This window comes from Dasypus novemcinctus, chromosome 18, assembly GCF_030445035.2.
Source record: "Dasypus novemcinctus isolate mDasNov1 chromosome 18, mDasNov1.1.hap2, whole genome shotgun sequence".
Classification (NCBI taxonomy): Eukaryota; Metazoa; Chordata; class Mammalia; order Cingulata; family Dasypodidae; genus Dasypus; species Dasypus novemcinctus.
In genome coordinates this window covers 56,657,752-56,680,940 of record NC_080690.1, presented here as the reverse complement: position 1 = coordinate 56,680,940, position 23,189 = coordinate 56,657,752, and the positions used below count along the sequence as shown (strand labels likewise).

Here is a 23,189-nt window from a genome sequence, read left to right as displayed (position 1 = left end):
ACACAGATTCCCGGTGCCACTGAGAATGCAAGCAGACACAGAAGAACACACGGTGAATGGACACAAGAGAGCAGACACGGGCAGAGGCGGGGGAGAAATAAATAAAAAATCTTTTTTAAAAAAGTATATGGGGTTTGATTTTGTAAGATATGAATATTATTAAGCTTTTATTCCCCTCTTTCTCATTTTTTTCCCATTTAATAAGGAGACCTTAACTATGCCATTTAAATAATCTGTGTTCATTTTGTATCTTTCTGAACACTAGAGGAACAACTGAGTTAGCAGTTGGAATTAAATGAGATAAAAGTGCCTGAAAAAGAACTTTTTAGGAGTAAAGTTTCCAGAACTTGTTGAGCTATCTTTTTCTGTTCCTTTATTTTTGTGAATTTGAAATAAAGTTATTAATATAAATAAATAAATAACATATTTGGAGAGATGTAATTCAATTCATAACTAGAGGTTTCTTCAAATCTTCTGTTTCTTCTTCAGTCACTTTTAGTAGTTTGTGTCTAAGAATTTGTCCTTTTTATCTAGGTTATTAGAGAAATTGTCAGTTTACAAAAAAATCATGCTCAAGTAAGAAATACAGCATTACCATATACCCCACTATATAAACACCTTGCATTAGTATGATTCATTTGTTACAATTGGTGAGAAAATATTATAATTTTACTATTAACCATAGTCCATCGTTTACATTAGGATTCCCCATTTGTGTTGTACAATCCAATGTGTTTTTTAAACTTTCGTTCTGTTAACATATATATAACTTAAAATTTCCCCTTTTAACCACATTCAGTGCTGTCAATTATGTTCACCATGTTGTGCTATCACCATCCATTACCAACTCTTTTCCACCACCCCAAATAGAAATTTTGTGTAATTTAAACATCAACCCCCCATTTCCTACACCCACACCAGCTCCTGGTAAGCTATGTTCTGGTTCCTGTTTCTATGAACTTGCTTATTCTATATCAGTGAGATCATACAATATTTGAACTTTTGTGACTGCTTTATTTCAAAGAACCAACTTTTGGTTTCATTGATTTTACCTATGGTTTTTCTATTCTCTATTTTATTTCCATTCTAATCTTTATTATTTCCTTCCTTCTGCTTGCTTTAGGCTTAGTTTGCTCTTTTTTTTCTAGTTTCTTTAGGAGTAAGTTTAGGTTATTGTTTTGATATCGTCTTTTTTAATGTAAGCATTTACTGGTATAAGTTTCAATCTGTGTACTTTGTTCACTGCACCCCCAAAAGTTCTGGTATGTTGTGTTTTTGCTGTGATTCACTTCAAAGTATTTTCTAATATAACTTGTGATATCTTCTTTGATCCATTAGTTGAGTGGGAAGTGTTGTTTAATGTGTTTAATTTGTGGATTTCACAAATTTCTTCTGATTTTTATTTATATTTTCATTCCATTGTGGTCAGAGAACATACTTCATATGATTTCAGTATTTTTAAATGGATTGAGATTTGTTTGATGGCCTAACATACAGTCTCTACTGGAGGATGTACCCTGTGCACTTGAAAAAAATGTGTATTCTGCTTTTGTTGGGTAAAGTATTCCATAGATGTCTTTTAAGTTAGTTTATAGTTTTATTAAAGTCTTTTATTTCCTTGCTGATTGTCTGCATAGTTACATTCATTTTTTTAAAGTGAGGTATTGCAGTCTCCAGGTATTGTTGCTGAAATGTTATTTTCCCCTTCAATTCTGTCATTTTTTATTTCACATACTTTGGGACTCTGTAGTTAAGTGCAAATATATTTATAATTGCTATATCTTCTTGATGGATTTGACTCTTTTATCATTATAAAATGTCCTACCTTGTCTCTATAGAATTTTTTAAGGTAATGTTCACTTTACTCACAATTCTAAATTACTTATTTTCATATTAACATAGATGTTTCCACACGCCAGGAAGAACTGAGCTAAGTATTATACATTTTTAGTGGTTAACATGATTTGAAAAAAATATATTAAAAAGTACCAGGCCCAATCACTGAGCTGCCGCCGAGGACTCAGCAGCCTCCCCCTTGAGCCCCCTTGCTTCCCAACACTCTGTCCCCCCTGCCTGCCTTCTCCCACTGCCACCTTCCACAGGCCATTTCCACCAAAGAAAAGGAAACTCCACTCTTTCCAACCCCTTTGCTGATGCAAGTAAGGGTGATGACCTGCTTGCTGCTAGAACTGAGGATTATATTCATTTAAGAATTCAACAGATAAATGGGAGGAAGACCCTTTCCATTGTCCAAGGGAACAGTGATGATTACAATAAAAAGAAACTCAAGCGATAGGGCTTCTACCTACCATATGGGAGGACCTGGGTTTGATCCCTGGGACTCCTGGTAAAAAAAAAAAGAAAAAGAAAAAGTGGGCCTGTGCAGCAAGTTAATGCCTATGTGGTGAGCCAAGTGCCCATGTGAGTGCCTGTATAGTGAGCTGAATGCCCGTATGGTAAGCCAGTGCTGGTGGGGTGAGCCAGTGCCTGCACAGCAACCTGAGTGCCCATATGGTGAGCCAAGTGCCCACGTGGTGAGCCAGTGCCTGCACAAGTGAGTCACACAGCAAGATGATGATGCAATGAAAGAGAGACAAAGAGGAGAGTCAAAGTGAAGTGCAGCAGAAACCAGGAACTGAGGTGGTGCAGGTGACAGGAAACCTCTTTCCACATCAGTGGTCCCCAGGATCGAAACCCAGTGAATCCTAGAGAAGACAAAAAGAGAAATAGATACAGAAGATCACACAGCAAATGGACACAGACAGCAAACACAATAGGGCAGAGGGGGGGGGAATTTTAAAAATAAATAAGTAAAATAAAAACATGAGGAAATAATCTTATATATATAAAAAGAAACTAATGAAGGCATTTAAGAAAAAATTTTCCTGAAATGGTGCTGTAATTGAGCATCCAGAATATGGAGAAGTGATTCAGCTATAGAGTGACCAGAGCAAGAACATATGCTAGTTCCTTGTAGAGACTGGACTGGCTAAGGACGCCAACTAAAGATTCACGGGTTTTAGGTGCTTGTGGCTCACTGAAGCTTAAGTGAGGATTTCCTTGCAATGAGTAGAAAATTTCCATTCTGACCCTTGTCACAGATTTAGAAATCTCAAAGCTTGTATAATGTAATCATTTGGAGTCAGCTTTTTTTTTTTAATTTTTAAATTTAAAAAATGTTTTTATCCCATCCCCCCCCCCCCACACACACACACCGCTTTTTTGCTTGCTGTCTGCTCTCTATGTCCATTCGCTGCGCACTCTTCTGTGTTCTTACTTATCTCCCTACTTTGTTGCGTGACCTTGCAGAGTCGACTCTCCGTGGCATCTGCAGGCTGGGCGGCACTCTGCAGCATGCAAGCGAGACTGCCTTCACAAGGAGGCCCCAGGACTCAAACTCAGGGCCTCCCATATGGTAGAGGGGAGTTCATCTGATTGAGCCACAGCTGCTTCCCTGGGGTCTGCTTTTAACTTGAAGTTGAAGTTCATGCAATAAACTGAAAAGAGCACCACCTCCCCCAAATAAAAGTGACCATGGTGAAATGGTGATTCATAGTGAAATTCTCACCTTGAATATAAAATACACATTACTTTTTTTATTCACCATGAATTCTTACCAGCTTTCTGGAAAGCTTTATTACCTAATATTATAACAGAGATGGCTACTCTGTAAAGCACTGGCCTAACATTAACTGATTATTACTTTAAGAAACAGCTTCCTCCAGTTTATATTTATACCAAAAAGGCTAAAATTCCTTGCAGTGCTCTCATTTTATCATGAAATTTGACCAGTCAGGCATGGATGGATGCAATGGTATCAAGGTAAGGAGCATCTCAAAACATATTCACTTTATTTAAGGTTTTGACAATGAAGGCTTCATAAAATGTCATTAAATCTATTTGCTGTACAGTAAGCATCTATTTCTCAGTAGAATATATGCCACAATACGGAAACTTTTAATATGTAAAATTATTCTGAAGGCAGAGACTTTGACTTGGAGACAAAACGGACATTCCTGCCAGTGGGTTGCTGTTGTTGCTGCTACTTCCAGATACCACTGGTGGGATCCACTTACATTTCTTGCTTTCAGCTGAAGGACTGCACATTTGTAATGATTTCCTAATGACCATCAAAGCATTACATTTGGATTTAGGTTTCTTCTCTTTCTTTTTCTACTGGCAATTTTACCCTCACGTCTTTATTTTTAATTTCTTTAACTTTACTTTTTCTCATAGTGAACTCTTCATCATTATCTTTACTTTCACCAAAATCAGAATCTTCACTTGTTGCAAAGTCTGATTCGAAGTCTTTTACCCTATCACCATAACTGCCTTCCAAAAGAATCTTCCTCTGTTGTACCACAGCTTTAGATGCTGCTTTTCTTTTCCCTTGAATGTCATGAAAATCATCTGCCTCAATAATCTTATCCAAATCTAAGCAATTGCTGTCTGCATTGCATAGAGTTACGAGAAGACTTAGTCATTGATTCTGTTTCACTTTTGCCACATTTTTCAATGCGTTTATCTTGAGACTTCTGCACATCACTGGTGACTCTTGGAGGGGTTCCTTCACTGATAAAGCTTGCACAACTTCTAAGTCTCTCTGGTAGAGCTTGTCATTTAGAGTCATCTTTTTTTTAGGGGTTTTCTCTTGTAGTGAGTTATCTTCTTTCTGGTGATTCTTCAATTTAGGTTTTGGTTTGTCTTGTTTTAACTCCTTTTGTGTTGTTTTGGATTTCTTGTTTAAAGGTGCAGTTAAAGAAATAAAATCATCAGCACTATCAGAGTTCTCAACCTGTGAGTAATGGACTGGTTTCTTATACTGCACAGGACACACTATGGTCTCCTTCAAGGTTGTAAATCTGCAAATTTCAAATTCTTGTTGGCAGCATTCTCCATAGTGATGTTAGTTTTAAAATCCAATTTGTCTGATATTAGTATAGCCACTCCAGCTCTCTTGGTTATACTTTACATAGTAATATCTTATTCTATCTTTTCATTTTCAACTTTTGAAAATTTGAATTTAAAGTAAGTAGACAATATAGTTGGATCATGCTTTATTTTTATTCTACCAATCTTTTCCTTTTAATTGAAGAATTTAACCCATTTAAACTTAATACATTACATATAAGGAAAAATTTATGTATTTTGTTATTAATTGTCTATATGTCTCATGTCTTTTTTATTCCTCAATTCCTCCATTACAGACTTCTTTTGACATAAATGGATATTTTCTAGTGGACTTTTTAATTTCTTCATCATATATTTTACTGTATAATTTTTAGTTATTTTATTAGTAGTTGTTCTGTGGAACTATAACTAAGTTCTTAACTTTTAACAATTCAGATTTATTTCAGTAGTGTACAAAAACCTTTGCTTTTATATAGCTGTGTTCCTTCCTTTCTCCTTTATGCTGTTATTCACATACAAATTGTATCTTTATACACTGTATACATTTCAACACAGATTTATAATCATGGCTTTACACAGTTGTCTTTTAAGTTAAATAGGAGGATAAAGTGTTATAAACAAAAATACATCTATACTGTGTTTATTTATTTATTTACTTTTAAGTGTGTTTTTTTGAGGATATATAAATCCCAAAAAATGTTACATTAAAAAATATAAGAGGTGGGAAGCACCTGTGGCTCAATCAGCTGGGCCCCCGTCTACCATACAGGAGGCCCTGGGTTCATGTCCCAGGGCCTTCTTGTGAAGGCAGGCTCTCCCACACACTGAGGAAAGCCGCCCAAGCTGCAAGCACCACAGAGCCCACCTGGCCCGCAGATGCCACAAAGCACCGACTCAGCAAGGTGAAGCAACAAAAAAGGGAAACAAGCAAGAAAAAAAAACACAGAAGAGCATGCAGTGAATGGACACAGAGAGCAGACAGCAAGCAAGCCACAAGGGGGGAGGAGAAATAAATAAATAAATAAAGATACAGAAGAATGCACAGTGAGTGAACATAGACAGCAGACAGCAAACAAAAAGCCACAAGGGGGAGGATACAAAAAATATATATGAAGTTCCCATATACCCCATCTCCTCTCCCACCCCCCAACTCCTCCCACATCAACAACATCTTTGATCATTGTGGCACATTCTTTGCATTTAATGAATACATTTTGGAACACTGCTGCTCTGCATGGATTATAGTTTACATTGTAGTTTACACTCTCCCCCAGTACATTCAGTGGTTTGTGGCAGGATAAATAATGTCCAGCACCTGTCCCTGCAATATCATTTAGGACAAATCCAAGTGGTTTTATAGTATCTTAGTTTGCCACAGGGCTGCCGATGCAAAGTTCTAGAAATGTGTTGGCTTTTAGAAAGGGGATTTATTTGGGGTAAAACCTTACAGTTCCAAGACCATGAAATGTCCGCATCAAGGCATTCTTCCATCTTGTCCCCCCCTTCACCTTCTCCCTCCCCCTCTTCCCACAGGTGCACATTCATAGTTGATACAAAACTAGAGCTCTGGCCTTTGCTCAGTTCCCTCCCTAAATGTTCCCATGGATAGGGGAGGAGCAACCCACACCTGAGGGATGCAAATGGGACCATATAACTGATATGAGTTATCTCGTCCTGACCTTAAAACTTCAAAGCTAGCATAAACCATCACAAACTAGCCTCTTTGTAATCTAGCCCCAGAACAAGGTCTAAAAACTCTCTCCCCAGTCCCTTTGCTGCTGCTGTCTATTTCAGACACAGCCCACCTCCTATAGCTCATTAAAGGCTTTGTATGGACTCTAACTCCCAGTCCGATTTCTTTTTTGTCTTTTTTTTTTTAATGTTACATTAAAAAATATGAGGTCCCCACATACCCCCCACCTGCTTAACCCCACTCCTCTCCCCATAACAACAACCTCTTCCATCATCATGAGACATTCATTGCACTTGGTGAACACATCTCTGAGCACCGCTGCACCTCATGGTCAGTGGTCCACACCACAGCCCACTCTCCCACAGTCCACCCAGTGGGCCATGGGAGGACATAAAATGTCCAGTAACCATCCCTGCAGCACCACCCAGGACAACTCCAACCCCCAAAAATGCCCCCACATCACATCGCTTCCTCCCACTTTTTACCCCCAGCAGCCACCATGGCCACTTTCTCCACACCAGTGCCACATTTTCTTTGATTACTAATCACAATAGTTCATGAATAGAATATCAGTAAGTCCACTCTAATCCATACTCTATTCCTCCATCCTGTGGACCTTGAAATGGTTGTTTCCACTCCACATCTATATCAAGAGGGGGCTTAGATTCCACATGGATGCTGGATGCAATTCTCCTGCTTTCAGTTGTATGCACTCTTGGCTCCCTGGAGTGGTGTTTGACCTTCTTCACCTCCGTCTTAGCTGAGTGAGATAAGTCAAATAAATCAGAGTGTAGGAGCTGCAAGTCTTTTGAGGCTCAGGGCCTGGCTCTCACATGGTCAGTCCAGAGATTCAGGTCCCCTGGGTATACACTAAACCCCAGCACCAACTACAGATCCAGTAAAAGGAACAGGAGAGGCTTGTGGACAAAGATCACATCTGAGTCCAGCTCCTTCACACAGATACACAAACTCCAAAGTAGGACTAACTGACATGGCACTGAACTCCATCTGCCATGACCATAGAACCTGTGGGTCTCTGTAGCCCTCAGAAGAACCAATACCTGGGGTTGCATCTACTTTATCTGTCTTTGGGACTCTGCTAAGGTGTGCATAAGTGCAACCCCTCTGATAACCTCCTGGCTCTTTTTGGAGACTCATAGCCATATGAACTCATTTGTCCTTTCCATTTCCCCCTTTTATTCAGGTCAAAAAGCATTTTTAATTCCTGGTATATGTAGACTGAGATATTCTGCTGGTCCAAGTTGACCTTTTATTCAAGTCATTTTCTAGTTACATCATCAGCTGGTGCTTGGTAGTAATCCCTTGGTGCCAGGGAGGCTCATCCCTGGGAGTCATGTCCCATGCTGGGGGGCAGGCAAACCATTTACATGCTGAGTTTGGCTTCAAAACTGGCCACATTTGAGCAACACAGAGGCTCTCAGGAGGTAACTCTTAGGCACCCTGCATCTCTAGGCCTTGTTCTTATTTCAGGTGCATAGGCTTACAAGCATAGTCATTAGTATCAAGGGCTCATTGTTGGACCTTCCTTCTTTTTTGGTCTTTGCCGTTGCTCTTGGGGGATTGTTGCTGTTCCTTTAGGGACTGTAATAGAGCTCCGCTGGCTAGGAACTCAGCACTCCCTCAGTTGTTGTTTTTATTGTAACCACTGATATCCAAACATTTTATATACCCTGGATATATGCCCTGGAGAAATCCCTGCCAACCATGTGTCCCCCTGTCAATAACATCCCACACCAGTATTCCTCTCCTGCCATTGTTGAACCTCTCTGTGATCCAAAACTTCTTCAAAAATGAAGCCCAATATATTACCAGGTTCCATTAATAATAAAATGGAATATAGTGATGAGTTTAAAGGTTAGATATAAAATACATATTAATTTAGAAAAATTAATGTAAAAATAAATTGGGGTATCAAAAAATTTAAAAATGCAAAAGTTTTGTTTTGATGTTTTGCCTTCCATCACTACAACAAGTGTTGCCCTGTATGCAAATTGGCAAGCACCTTCTTTTCTCTTTTTCCTCGTGTCTATGTCCTTTCTTTTTCTTTTTTTTCCTAATTATTAAGCTTATCGTCACAAAAGTTTTAGATCACAGTAATTCATATATACAATATACAGTACTCCCACATAACCAACATAAAACCCTTTTCCCTTCCACAACAACAATCTTTTTACATATTCATACTATATTTACTGAAACTGATATACAGATATTGAGACAATAGTTTTCAAACAAGGTAACATTTGGGTTTACATTGTGGTTTATATTTTAAACTATACAATTTTCTAAATTTTTAGTTATCTTATGTTTTACATTATGATTTACATTTTAGCCTATCAGCCCATATATATTTTTGGTGTAATTTAACATGTCTTATATCCATCCTTGTGTAATCTTGTTGAACACTTCTATTGCCCACACAGTTACATTGATTCCATCTATTCAATACCTCTTTCCCACTCCCCTCAGGGCCCACAGTGACAGTCAATCTTCATTGTTTGAAGGGCCATAGTCAGAGATACTTGCAACAGTGTTGAGGACTTGACATGCTCAACTGCCCTAATGCACTGGGAGCAACCATTTCTCTCGAGAGATACAATTTGAGAACATCAGTCCTCCCCAGGATGTGAGTATATAGCTTCACTCTCAATATATGGGTCTCTATCCAATGATATAACCCACTATGGCAAAATGAGCACTCACACACTCACTAGGAGCTTGTCCTGTGTCAGATTATCCCCTTTAAGCATCTTAAACAGGTAACCTTCCTTATTATATTTTTGAAAAAGTTTACTCAGCATTATACTCTCAACCAAATACCTGACAATCTCCTATGATCATATGTTCCCCCACCCTCCCCCCAATTTCTTGGGCAATATTACCCATCGTCCCATCCCTAGCCCCCCTCAAGCCCGCAAAGCCCCACCCAAAGGTAACCCTATGCCCCCATTTTATCCCTTCCTTGTACAAATACTTACCTCCAGCTTATCATAGATTTCACCCATGTAGGTGGCAGCTTGCATCCTTCCTCTACTCCCCAATTTCCTTAAAGCCTATCATCCAGTCTCTAGCTCTCTGAGGTAGCTTGGTTTACTTATTTCATATCATTGAGGTCATGTAGTATTTGTCCTCCAATGCCTGGGTTGCTTCACTCAACATAAGGTTCTCAAGATTCATCCATGTTATCACGTGTGATTGCAGTGTATTCGTTCTTAAAGCTGAGTAGTATTCCATTGTATGTATATACCACATTTTATTTATCCATTCATCTGTTGATGGACATTTGGGTTAATTCCAACTTTTGGCAATAGTGAACAATGCTCCTATAAACACTGGTGTGCATATACCGGTTTGTGTCCTTGTTTTCATTTCTACTGGGTATATACCCAGCAGTGGGTCATATGGCAAATCTATAGCTAGTTTTTTGAGAAACCGCCGAACTGTTCTCCAGAATGGCTGGATCCTTCTACATTCCCACCAGCAGTGGATGAGTGTTCCCATTCCTCCACATCCTCTGCAGCATTTGCAGTCTTCTGTTTTTTTCATAACTGCCAATCTTATGGAGTAAGATGGTATCTCATTGTAGTTTTGATTTGCATTTCCCTAATCGCTAGAGATTTGGAGCATTTTTTCATGTGCTTTTTAGCCATTTGTATTTCTTCTTTGGAGAAGTGTCTGTTTAAATCTTTTTCTAATTTTTTAAATGGGTTGTTTGTCTTTTTATTTTCGAGGTATAGGAGTTCTTTGTATATGCAGGTTATAAGTCTCCTATCAGATTTGTGGTTACTAAGTATTTTCTCCCATTGTGTAGGCTCTCTTTTCACTTTCTTGACAAACTCCTTTGAGGTGCAGAAGGCTTTAATTTTGAGGAGGTCCCATTTATCTATTTGTTCTTTGCTTCTCGTGCTTTGGGTGTTAAGTTCATGAAGCCATTTCCTATTATAAAGTCCTGTAGATGCTTCCCTATACTGCTTTCCAAAGGTCTTGGCTCTTATATTTAGGTCTTTGGTGTGGTGGCCAGGCCCTGAGCCTCAACAGACTTGCAGCTCCTACACTCTGGTTTGTTAGATTTGCCCCACTCAGCTGGCATGGAGGTGAGGAAGATCCACCACCACACCAGGGAGCCAAGAGTGCATCAACTGAAAGCAGGAGAATTACATCCAGCATCCATGTGGAATCTAAGCCCCCTCTTGATATAGATGTGGAATGGACACAATCACTCCAGGGTCCACAGGATGGAGGAATAGAGTATGGATTAGAGTGGACTTACTGATATTCTATTCATGAACTATTGTGATTAGTAATCAAAGAAAATGTGGCGTTGGTGTGGAGAAAGTGGCCATGGTGGCTGCTGGGGGTGGGGAGTGGGAGGAAGCGATGTGATGTGGGGGCATTTTTGGGGGTAGGAGTTGTCCTGGGTGGTGCTGCGGGGACAGTTGCCAGGTGTTGTGTGTCCTCCCATGGCCCACTGGGTGGACTGTGGGGGAGTGTGGACTGTGGTGTGGACCGTTGAACATGGGGTGCAGCGGTGCTCAGAGATGTGTTCACCAAGTGCAGTGAATGTCTCATGATGATGGAGGAGGTTGTTGTTGTGGGGGGAGGAGTGGGTGGGGGAGTGGGGGTGTGTGGGAACCTCATATTTTTTTAATGTAACATTTAAAAAAAAACAAATAACGATGAAAAAAATATTTAGGTCTTTGATCCATCTTGAGTTGATTTTTGTATAAGGTGTGAGTTGGTAATCCTCTTTCATTCTCTTACATATGGTTATCCAGTTCTCCAGGCACCATTTGTTGAATAGGCCATTCTCTCCTAGTTGAGAGGGTTTGGTGGCTTTATCGAATATTATATGACTATATATATGAGGATCTATATCAGAACTCTCAATTTGGTTCCATTGGTCCAGTCTGATTTCTAAAGCACCTCCCTTTCTCAGCTTCTCTCTGAACCTAACATTTTGGTCCTGAAATCCAGGAGCTGAGATCAAGGGAATCCATTTGTCTGGTCCCTCTTCCATTCACACCAGCAGGATTTTTCAAGCTAATGCCCTTCTTTGTTCTCAGTTGTCCAGGACAACTCTTGCAGATAACCAGGCAAGGAACTTCACCCTTTGCCTGAATATCCAGAACCCTCTTATGTGCCATTCTCAGTTGTCCAGGACAACTGTCTCTCAGAAAACCCAGTGCAGGGTAGAGGGCTGCCCCAGGTCCTGGACCCTCTGTTTTCATGGAGTGACTAGATGGAGGGATGCCTCCCTTTTGTCCTCTGCTCTTTATCTGGCCCAGTGAGACACGGGGGATGCCCCTGTGATCCATCAGCACCTGGGAACTCAGTGAAATATCCTTAACCCCATGGGCAACAGCCAATCCACCCAACCCCCCCAAAAAAAAGAACCCACCTGGGGTGCCTCTTCTGAAGTCTTAAAGACCTGGGTCTTGAATCTGATCTATAGCCAGAAAGTCTCATCTTTTACTGTAATACTGGCTGGTCTCATTACCCACTTGACCATAAATCTGTCTGGCCAAAAAATGGTACCTTAGACCCCCAAATTCTTAGAGACCTCAACAATTATTGTCAATGTTTAAACAAGTGGAGCAAGATCCCATATGTCCAAGCTATGCAGGTTCCTGTCAGTTCTGTCCCACTTTTCAAATAATTCTTCTTCATTCCTCTTTCCCAAAAAACCTTCGCTCCCCTCCTGATGCCTCACCAAAAACATCCTTCGGTCTGTGGATAACTCTACTCCCACTCCCTATGAGCCCACTCCACCTGCTGCTCCAGGCCCCTCTGCCCCTCCCACTTTTCTCCCTCATTCAGAATCTCCCCCGGCCCCTAACTCCACTTCCAGGTCAGAGTCACCAAACCCTGTATGTGTTCATGCTTCCTTCTCCCTCTCTGATCTCTCTAAAATTAGCATCATCTCAAGTCATATTCCTCAGATCCTTCTCATTTTATCAAAGAATTTCAACACCTAACTCTTTTATGACCTTACTTTGGCAAAACCTCATTCTTTCCACCTATTTATCCCCAGAGGAAAAAGAACATGTTTGGCTTGCAGCCCAGGTCCATACAAATGTCCTAAATTAACAAAACACTGCCAACATCCCTGTCAGAGCCACAGCAATCCCCCAGATAAAAAACCTAGCCATAAATCCTCTGCCCTCTAAAATTCCCAGCAGCCACCCTGCTCCAGGCAAGTGGGAAAGAACCCAGCGGGGCCATGCTTCAAATGTAAAAAGCCTGGCCACTGGGCCAAGCAATGCCCAAACCCATAACCCCATCTGGGGCCATGACTGCTGTGCAAGCAGGGAATCCACTGGAAGTCTGATTGTCCCCAAGCCTCTCAAGGCAAGAGGGCATTGGTTACCCAGTCAGACCCAACCCCCAGCTTCAACCTCCCAGACCTTCTGGAACTAGCAACAGACAGTGAACTGAAGGTGCCCAGGAACCTCACAATCCCCCATGCCCATCTCCAAAGAGAACCTCAGGTAATTCTAATGGTGCCAGGTAAGTCAATTTCCCTTCTTGTTAATATGGATACCACTTACTCTGCCCTTCCCAAATTCCCCAAACCCTTAACTCACTCATCGATCGCAAATGTGGGAGTCAATGGAATAGCTTCACAACCCCTCACAACCTCTCTTTTACTGCACCCAGTAGGAAGCCACCTGTTTACCCACTCCCTCCCTCCTCTTGTTGGGCTTCAGAAGTGGGAAGAGTCTTGTCCAACAAGACTCACATGCATGAAGAAAGCACACATATACACACAGTTGTATGCTTAAAGAAGAAGCTCTCTTTATTAGTTTTTACCCAGTAATATATACTTCTCAGATTCTTAGCTATGACATAGAGTTAACAAGTGATTATGACTTAAGAATTTGTTTTCCTGGTTAATCATAAGATTTTCTGACCTAGTACAGCTCGTGATTAAGTATCTCATTGTGTGTTTACAGCAGGCTGTATTCTCAACATTATAGTGGCTTTCATCCCCTTGTGTACTCAACAATTTTTCCTGGGTACTATGTGACTTACAAGGCTCCTCAGCCAGACATGATGGCGACAGCTGCCTTCAACCATCTATGTTCAAGGCCTTCCCTGAACTTCCATCAAGGTCTCACAGAGGCAGCTTGGTTTGCCATATCCTCTGCTCTCCCTTTTCCCATCAAGCTCTGTCAATCTGGAAATCTGAGACACTGAAATTCCTATCATTGCTGTCCACCACAAACCAGTCATGGTTCAACTCAAAAATCCTACCTACATCCCGTTCAAACCCCCAAATCCTGTACCTCTTGATGCCCTGCAAAGTATCAAACCTACAATTACTCGCCTTTTACAAGTAAGCCTTTAGCTTTCTCTTGAACTTTAAGTCTGTCTAGTATACTCCTGAAGAGTAATAATCCAAAATACATGTATTAAATGTCTATCTGAACTGCTGAACTAGTGCCTAACTGCATTTATAGTGCTCAAGTGTTCCTAACTGGTTGCTGATTACTAATAAAAGTGTTTCTAAGAACAAGCTTGCATATTATAAGCAACACAAATTCCAGAAGAAATCTTAAAAGCAGTAAAATCAGATATGCAAAATAATGAAAAACTTCAAAACAGTCATACCAAAGGAGTAAAAATTATAAATCAAATTAATAAGCTTTATATTTCTGTTAGTATCTCTTAACTCTTTTTGTGCTAGTCAGTTTACTCCTAAATTGAAATGGATAGCTTATTTTTCTGCACAATACAGGAAGAAAAATATGGAACTTAAATGTATATAGATATAAATAAAAAGTTGGTGGAAGTGCTGACTCAAATTTGATAAGTTTAAGAGTGTGTTCTATCCTAAAATAAAATGCCTGATTTTCATAAAAGCAGAAAAGTATGTAAAACAAAGCTTACAAGAAGTACTGCAGAAAGTAGCATTAAGTAAGAGAATGTTTTCTGAAGATGAAATTTGTCTTAAAGTGTATAGTAATAAGAAGTTTATAGAAGCAATGTTTAAACTAAAATATTTAAATAGCTAATCCCAAAAAAATCATTAACAAACAATAATAACAAAAAAGTAACTTTATAGCAGAAAAACCTGTGGAAACAACCTCAATCTGCATTTTAAAGTAGTGGTAGGGAGAAGACAATTTTGATTCCATTGGGAATCTTAGGTTTCCATAAAATAATGGAAAAAGTAATTTTTCCAGTACAGCTAAAATAAAATACCTGTTAATTATTGTAATCATGGTAATTGTATGTTATAAGGGGTTTGCTTTGAAACAGTTTCCAAAATCATTTTGGTAACTTATGTGTATAGGGTATATAAAAGATATTTTTATTATCCAGGAAAAAGACAGTTAATTTTGCCCTAAGATAAAATGACTAGTTATTAAGAAAGAGTAAAATGTGGGACAAAAGCTGAATGAATACAGAAAGTGCAGAAGGTTCGTGGAAATTTTTATGGTTAAAGTTGAGTAAGATTTGATGGCTCTATAAAGATTTAAAAGCTTTAATATCAAATAGTATAATAATATAAAACTAAAATTTTGTTCTTTTTCTGTTAATGTGACAGAGTTCCTCAAGTCAATGGTCTGTTTTAATAAAAATTTATAAAGAGTTTTTCTCCTGAATAATCAGTATACTTATATATATACAGTGTATATTAATCAGTATATTAATCAATAAAATAATTGAGCTCATTTAATGTTATAATTTAAATGAAAATTTTTAGAAAGTGTTATAAAATTAGAAGGGATTCTTTAACCTTCTGTTAATTAAAGTTATACAAGTAAAGTTGTCTGAATACTTAAAAGTGTATAAAAATTCCAGGAAATTTAATAATGTTTTGGCATAATATTAGATAAAAATATAATGCTATTAATCATGGTTTTGATTATTTTTAAAAAATGATATGTGTCACAGAAAAAAAACTCTTCACCTGGAAATCAATAGGTGGATGCTTTGGCTCGTATTCATCTGATTTGCCCACCTCCACTAAAGAAGTACCTTTATGACTGCAAAAGAGGAGTACCATTGGGGGCTGCCAAGGGTGGAACATAACAGTAAATCATTTCCATTGTAAATTAAAGTAACACCACTGCTGTATGCTGCGGTCCCAAATATTGCTAGTTTGTTGCTAAAAATTAATCTCCAGTTATGTCACTATCACTTTGTTTTAAAATTTCCTCTTTCTCTAGTATCTCCTTAGGCAAATCAAGCCAGCCTGCATTCACCTTCATGTGAAAAAGCCAACAGTGAATTTTACAGTGCTTTCCCAAGGCTGTGTGAATAACCCAATCACGTATCCTGGCCTGGTGACAAAAAATCTGGCTGCATGAAAAACCTGTAGCTATAACCCTACTTCATTATATTAATATTATGTTAATCAATAATTCTTTTTACATAATTAAAAAAAACACCAGACACAATAGTATCGTATCTTAAAAGCCTGAAATAGACAAACAATTAGAACAAACTGCAAAGTCCTTGCTGCTCTGTCAAACTCTTAAGTATTGTTAAAGTGTAATGTTTTCCCACACCACAAACTCCAAAAACAATTAATAACCTTTCTGGGGTTGTTAAGATACTGAAAACCCTTCATCTCTCATTTAGCTCAGATGTTAAAATCATTGTATATATTAATCAGAAAAAGTGGTGCATGGAAATAAGACACCACCCCCCCCCCCAAGTGGGCTGCTTTTAAAACAATAGCACAAGCTCAAACAGTAAGGGGGATAAACCTTGATTTACCCTGTAAATTGAATGTAGCCAACACAAATATTGGCTTTGGGTGGGGTTTGTGGCAAAGGCAAATTCTAAACAAGTACCCCTTGGGTTTTAATCACAATTGTAGAAAGGGCCCAAATTATGATACAGTCCCTTTGAAAAGCAACTGTGTTCAGCATACCATGCCTTATTGCAAATAAAAGGTTTGACGCATTAGTGTCTCGTCACTCTGAAAACCGCCATCCCTATCCAGGGGTAGGATGCAGATACTAGAAACAAGACAGAAACAGTCAACTGTTGTAAACCACCCTCTGTGGGAAAGAGATCTGTAGAAAGACATCTGAGACACCCGCCAGCAGCAGCAGGTAACTGTCTATCATATCCCTGCCCACTCCTCTTACACCCCTCTCGAGACTGTTAAAGCAGATACCCTCTCAAAGATCCAGAGACATACCACTGAAACGCAAAAAGCAGCAGAGTGGCTCTGCAAGAAAAACAATCATTGTGGCTACTGAATCCTGCAGCAGACTTCCAGCTGCCTGTTGCTCACCAACAGCTCTTGGACATCATCCATTGTTAGAAAGAAATCTTCTTTTGGAAGAAAATAGGCTCACCCGATTGTGGAGAAGAAAAAAATTTATTTTCAAACTTGCAAGAAGGGGCGCACAACCAGAAAACGTGGCTGGCACACCGAACAAAGAAAAATGACACAATTTATACCCTTAAGCCTAGCACACAAGCCCTTCCTCTGTTTCTCCATAGATTGGATACTTCAGAAGTTACAACCTATCTGAGAAGATCTAACTTTTCCATGCAAAAGTTTGTGATTAACCGCTTCTCCCATTACATTCCAACCATTTTCGTTTCTACCTTCTCCCCTTTGTCAAATAAGGAGTGGAATTTAGTGCTGAATTGGTACTGACTTAGCTCTTTCTTGGGCATCCTTTTTATTGCCTATAGGACTGGCTTAAGCTGGTTTCCTTTGTTGCTGTTTAACCCAGGAGTGGGAAACTGAGGCAGTAGGCTGCCAGGTTACATTAATCAATATTTTCTTCCCTTATGTTAAAACTAAACTAATCTTTGTTTCTTACATCCATGAATATTCATCATGATGCCTCCAACAACTGTACATCAATCCCCTCCCCCCCAGGAAGGAGTAAGGTATGCTTTCACTCCTGCTAACACTGCAATGGGACTCTTGTAACCAGCCAGCTACTATTTACTGCCTTAAAAAAATTTAAGTGCCCTATATGAAATGCCAGTCACCCTACAGCCCAAAATGAAAAGTAATAACAATTTGTTGTTGTCTATGTCTCAAACTATATAAACTAGAAAAATAAAGTCATTTTAGCTGTACTATGCAGCCTCACTGGTTGGGAATCTTAAGTCCATAAGAAATAAAAATCACCCAAAACATTATTATGAAACCAAGGTAACAATCTAAAGTCTCCTATTCCTGCTGAAACTCTATGTGTGTCTATGTACACTCTTCTTGTGCCTAAACTGATATCTACTAATGAAAATATTGCTTGTATACTATTAAACCAACATAATCCGCCCTGTCTGTATAAAACAACAAAAAGAAATCTGCAATACGAAATAGCTACCCACCAAATTATGTAATTTCACTGTCAAGCAGTAATGTTCAATGTTGTGTATATATTACCCCTATTATTCTGTTGTCTTTTATATTGTTGTGTTGTATAACCTACATGCAATATTTCAATGCGCTAATTGCTCAGATGATATCTCAAAATATTTACAAATAGAATGGAAAGTGAAAAAGGCACTGGGGTAGAATGTAAGAACATGAAATGCCCACTTTCCCCCCTGTAAAGTATATATTCTGAAAACCCACATGATCCTCCCCCCAGTAAACAAAAGATCATCAAACAAGCCAGAAAAAACACACTCAACAACACCTTCTCACTTAAAGCCCTCCTTATATCCCTCCTAACTCTTCTCACATTAATCTTTTTTTTTAAAGATTTATTTTTTATTTATTTCTCTTCCCTTCCCCACCCTTCCTCCCCCAGGTGTCTGTTCTCTGTGACCATTCACTGTGTGTTCTTCTGTGTCCGCTTGTATTCTTGTCAGCAGCACTGGGAATCTGTGTCTCTGTTCAGTGCGTCGTCTTGCTGTGTCAGCTCTCCATGTGTATGGTGTCACTCCTGGGCAAGCTGCACCTTTTTCACGCTGGGCAGCTCTCCTTACAGGGTGCACTCCTTGCATGTGGGGATCCCATTTGCTGGGACACCCCTGCACAGCACGGCACTCCTTGCACACATCAGCACTGTGCATGGACCAGCTCATCACATAGGTCAGGAGGCCCTGGGTTTGAACTCTGGACCTCCCATGTGGTAGGCGGACACTCTATTCCTTGAGTCAAATCTGCTTCTGTCATATTAATCTCATTAATCCTTCTCAGGACCCTGCCTTATACAACTCCTAACAAGTTTCCTGTGCAAGACTGTTCATGCTATGACCAATCAGGCCATCAGTAACGTGTTTCTCATACAGCCATTTTGCCACTACCAACCCCTGGCACAAAACAACTGTTAGGGACAGCTCTATGCCCCATTCAGCAGGAAGTAGCTACAGAAGACAGATCATTATCCTTTTCCCCCAGCAAAATAAATAAAAAGAATCTGGGATGTTAGGCCCAGGGCTCCTATCCTGCCCCACCCCTTTTCTTCTCCCTCCCCTCTTCCTGCAGGTGCGCATTCCTAGTTGATACAAAACCAGAGCTCCGGCCTTTGCTCATTTCCCTCCCTAAACATTCCCATGGATAGGAAAGTAGCAACCTGCACCTGAGTGAAGCGAATGAGACCATAGAGCTAATATGAGTTATCTCGCCTAGACCTTAAAACTGCAAAGCTAGCATAAACCATCATAAACTTAAGCCTCTTTGTAGTTTCACCCCAGAACAAGTTATAAAAACTCTCTCCCCTTCTCCCTTTGCTGTGCTATTTCAGACAAAGCTCACCTGCTATAGCTCATTAAAGATTTTATGTGGACTCTGACTCCCAGCCTGATTTGTAAAGAGCCTCCCTTCCCTGGCTTCCATCTTAACCTAACAGGCATCAGGAGATACTTTCTCAGGGTCCTGCCACATGGCAAAGCAAAATGGTCACCAATTTCTGCTGCCGTCTCTCTCTTCCCCTCCAGAATCTACTGTTTCCTGGAGCTCAGCTGTGGACAACCAGGCATAGGACTTTCCTGGCCTCCTCTCTCAGTCTCTTGGGGCTCCTCTGCCTTTCTGTAGCTGTAGGTGAACCTGTATCCTCTCTCACATGGCCAGATCAAATATGGGAGAGCTCCCTTTTCCTGTGTGTGTATATCTGTCTCTCTTGCTCTCTGTGTTTCTGTTTATATCAGACCCAGCAAGAGGGTGGAGACTCAACCTGAGTCAAGCCTCACTGATGTAGTTCAATCAAAAACCTACAAGAATGATTTAGTTCAAAACATAATCTTTTTCTTTTGGGGATTCATAAAATAACTTCATATAGTTACCTATTTAAGTACTTTTACCAGTGCTATTTATTTCTTCAAGTAGATTCAAGCTACTATTTAACCTCCTTTCATCAGAATGAAAGAGTCATTTTCATTTGATTTTTTTTTTCTTTTACCACTTTGAGTGATTTTAAAACTTAATTCCTTATTCCCTATCCCCACCCCATTTCCTGGTAACTTTTTTTTTTCCAAATAATTGTTTATTTAATTATTAATGTATTTTCATATTTTTAAAATTTATTTTCTTTGTTGCTTTTTAAAAAATTTTGTCTTTTTTTTAAAGATACATAGATCGCAAAAAATGTTACATTAAAAAAATTTAAGAGGTTCCCATATACCCCACACACCCCCATCTCTGGTAACTTATATTCTAGTTTCTGATTCAATGAGTTCGCTATTTCTAACAATTTCTCATCTGTAAGATCATGCAATATTTGTCCTTTTGTGTCTGGCTTATTTCACTCAACATGTCTTTAAGGTTCATCCTTGTTGTCACATGTATCAGGACTTCATTGCTTTTTAGGCAGAATATAGGACTAGAATATAGTTTACCAATGGACTGGGTGGGAGTACAGAATAGGGAATTATGGCTAAACGTACATAGTCTCTATTTGGGATGATGAACATTTTTGGTAATGAATGGCAGTAATGGTAGCATGACATTGTGACAATAATTAATGGCACTAAATTATGTATTTGAATGTGGTTAAAGGGGAAATTTTAGGATAAATATATAATTAGAAAAAAAAATTTAAAACAAATCCATGGAGCTGAACAACACAGTGTTAAACCACGTTAACTATAGTTAATAGTACAATTATAAAAATGTACTTTCCCCAATTCTAACAAATGTATTACACAAATGCAAGGTGTTAATAATAGGATGGTGTATGGGAATCCTGGATTTGCTGCATGATTTTTCTGTAAACCCAAAGGCAGCACAGTGATCAACCTTGGAACACCCCTAGAAACTAGGACTAAAATCCCAGGCCCAGGCTCCTTCCTGCCAGATTCTCGGTGTGTTTTGTTGTTGTTATTGTTTTTGTTTGTTTTGCTCCAGACTACGTTTTCCAGAAGGCCTTGCGACCAGCAACAAATCCCACACTAACGTCATTTTCTTCATTCCTGGTGCAGGGGAAACTCATCCCTCAGGGCACTGGGACAGCCTTGCATGAAGGTCCTCATTCCAACCCTGGGCCCAGACACCTGAAATATCCAGGGAAGGGATTCGGCCTGCCAGGGACCTAGGCCTGGCACCACGTGTCTGCCCAGTTAGGCTCAGACACATTTCTCTGGGGTCCCTACTGCCCGACCCCCGCTTTATGCAATATCTCAGCTGCTTTTCCCACAGTGACAAGGACTTCAGTACCTGTCGCCAGGGAGTCGCGCCACCGGCACGGATGTTGGTTTTGCTTTCTCCGCCGCTGCCGCCACGGTGGCTGCTGGAAGCCTTCCTCGCACCGCCTTCGCGAGCCACGGGCTGTCGACACACCTCACCAGCTGTGCAACGGGGACTGCTGGCCAGGGCTGCTAGTCAGCGAAGGGGGACCGCGCTGTAAACTCACGCAAGCCACTGGCCAGGAGAAGTAGACAGCTTTATTGGCAGAAGCGGGGAAGCCAGTGCGCGCGGGCTTATGCACTATCTGCGAGCGAGTCCGGGGAAGGGGTAGTGGATGGGAGTTATAGAGGGTGAACGTGGAAACATTATCTGATTGGTTGGGACAGCAATATGTCTATATATGGTAACTATAGATTTACTAGACAAAATGGCGGAAGGAGATGAAATGGCGGCGCAGCACATGCGCACTGTCCTCACCCCGTGACTCAGCGCTTTGAAGACCATCCCTGAGTTTACTCAAGGGCATGTGGGGGCTAGAGTTTACTCATAGTCCCGTGTCTTGTAGCGCAAGTCTCATGACTTGGACGGCTGCACTGTCGGGCCTTCCCTCAAGTACCCTGTGGGGAACGGCCGGGGGCAGCAATGGACTGGCTAATCTGGGCTTTCTGGGGCTCTAGCAAGGGAGGGTTGAGGTGAGAAAGCTGGAACCGGAGTCCGGAGTATCAGGCCTCTGCGGACTGGGCAGGCTGAGAGATGAAAGTTGTGAGAGAGTATATGTTTCTGTGAAAAATTGTGACTAGGTGTGACGGCGGTGAGGCACTGTGTTCCTGGGTATGGGGCGCCTGCCACTCTGGGTTTGACGGTCACGGTGTTCCCATGGTGAACATATGATTGCGACCGTGTGGCTGTGTGGGAATGTGACTTTGTGTGTCCCCATGCATTGTGCCTTGTGACTGTGTATCCCTGGTGCAGTTTGGGTCTGAGTAGTACAGAGTATTTGAGTGTGTGGTGCCAGTGATGGTGCTGATGTGATTGCGTGTATGTGTGTGTGTAAGTCTGTGAAGTGAGCGTGTGACTGTGATCACGTGACTGTCTGTGGCGTTGTGTGTAGTTACCAGTGCCTTTGACTGCCCTTGTGGCTCCAACACTGTAATCAAGAAAGCCCCTATGAGTCACGACAGATCTCTGAGCTTGGATAGCCCTTCTTGAGACAGCCTCTTCTGACCTCCCTGCCCTCTTTGTGGAAGGAGTGGGAAATGTTCCTGCCTCTTTTGTTTGTTGAAGGAAATTATGTAGAATTGGTGTTTTTCTTCTTTAAATATTTGATAGCATTTGCCTGTGAATTTGTCTACACATAAATATTTCTTTTATGGAAGATATCCAGCAACAAATTTGATTTCTTTAATAGTTGTAGGATATATTGAGATTATCTGTTTCTTATTTGGTTAGTTTTGTTAGTTTGTGGCTTTCAAGGAATTAATTTATTTTACCTAAGTTGTCAAGCATATATGTGTAGAGTTGTTCCTAGTATACCCTTATTATCCTTTTAATGTCTGTAGGCTCTGTAGTGATATCCTGTCTTTCATTATTGGCATTAGTAATTTCTGTTTTCTCTCCTTTTTTGTTTATCAATCTTACTAGAGATTTTTCAATTTTATTGGTCTTTTTGGAAAATCAGATTTGAGGTTCACTGATATTCTGTTATTTTAAAATTTTCATCTATAACTACTCTTTTCATTATTTTTCCTTTCTACTTGCTTTGAATTGATTTTGCTCTTCTTTGTTCTAGTTTCCCAAGGTAGAAGTTCAGATTTTTGAGACCCTTCTTTTTTCTAATATTAACATTAAATAATTTATAAATTTTCCTCTAAGTACTTCTGTATCTGACAACTTCTGAAATGTACTTTAATTTTTGTTCAATGAAACAAATTTTTAAATTTCCTGTGGATTATTTAGTATGTCCTTTGATTTCTAGGTAGAGATTTTTTCATTTATCTTTCCATTATT

General features: G+C 40.0%; 1 pseudogene; it reads right to left on the bottom strand.

Annotated features, from left to right (window-relative positions):
- Positions 1-3,957: 3,957 nt before the first annotated feature.
- Positions 3,958-9,648, bottom strand: LOC101420440 (RAD51-associated protein 1 pseudogene; annotated as a pseudogene).
- Positions 9,649-23,189: the final 13,541 nt, after the last annotated feature.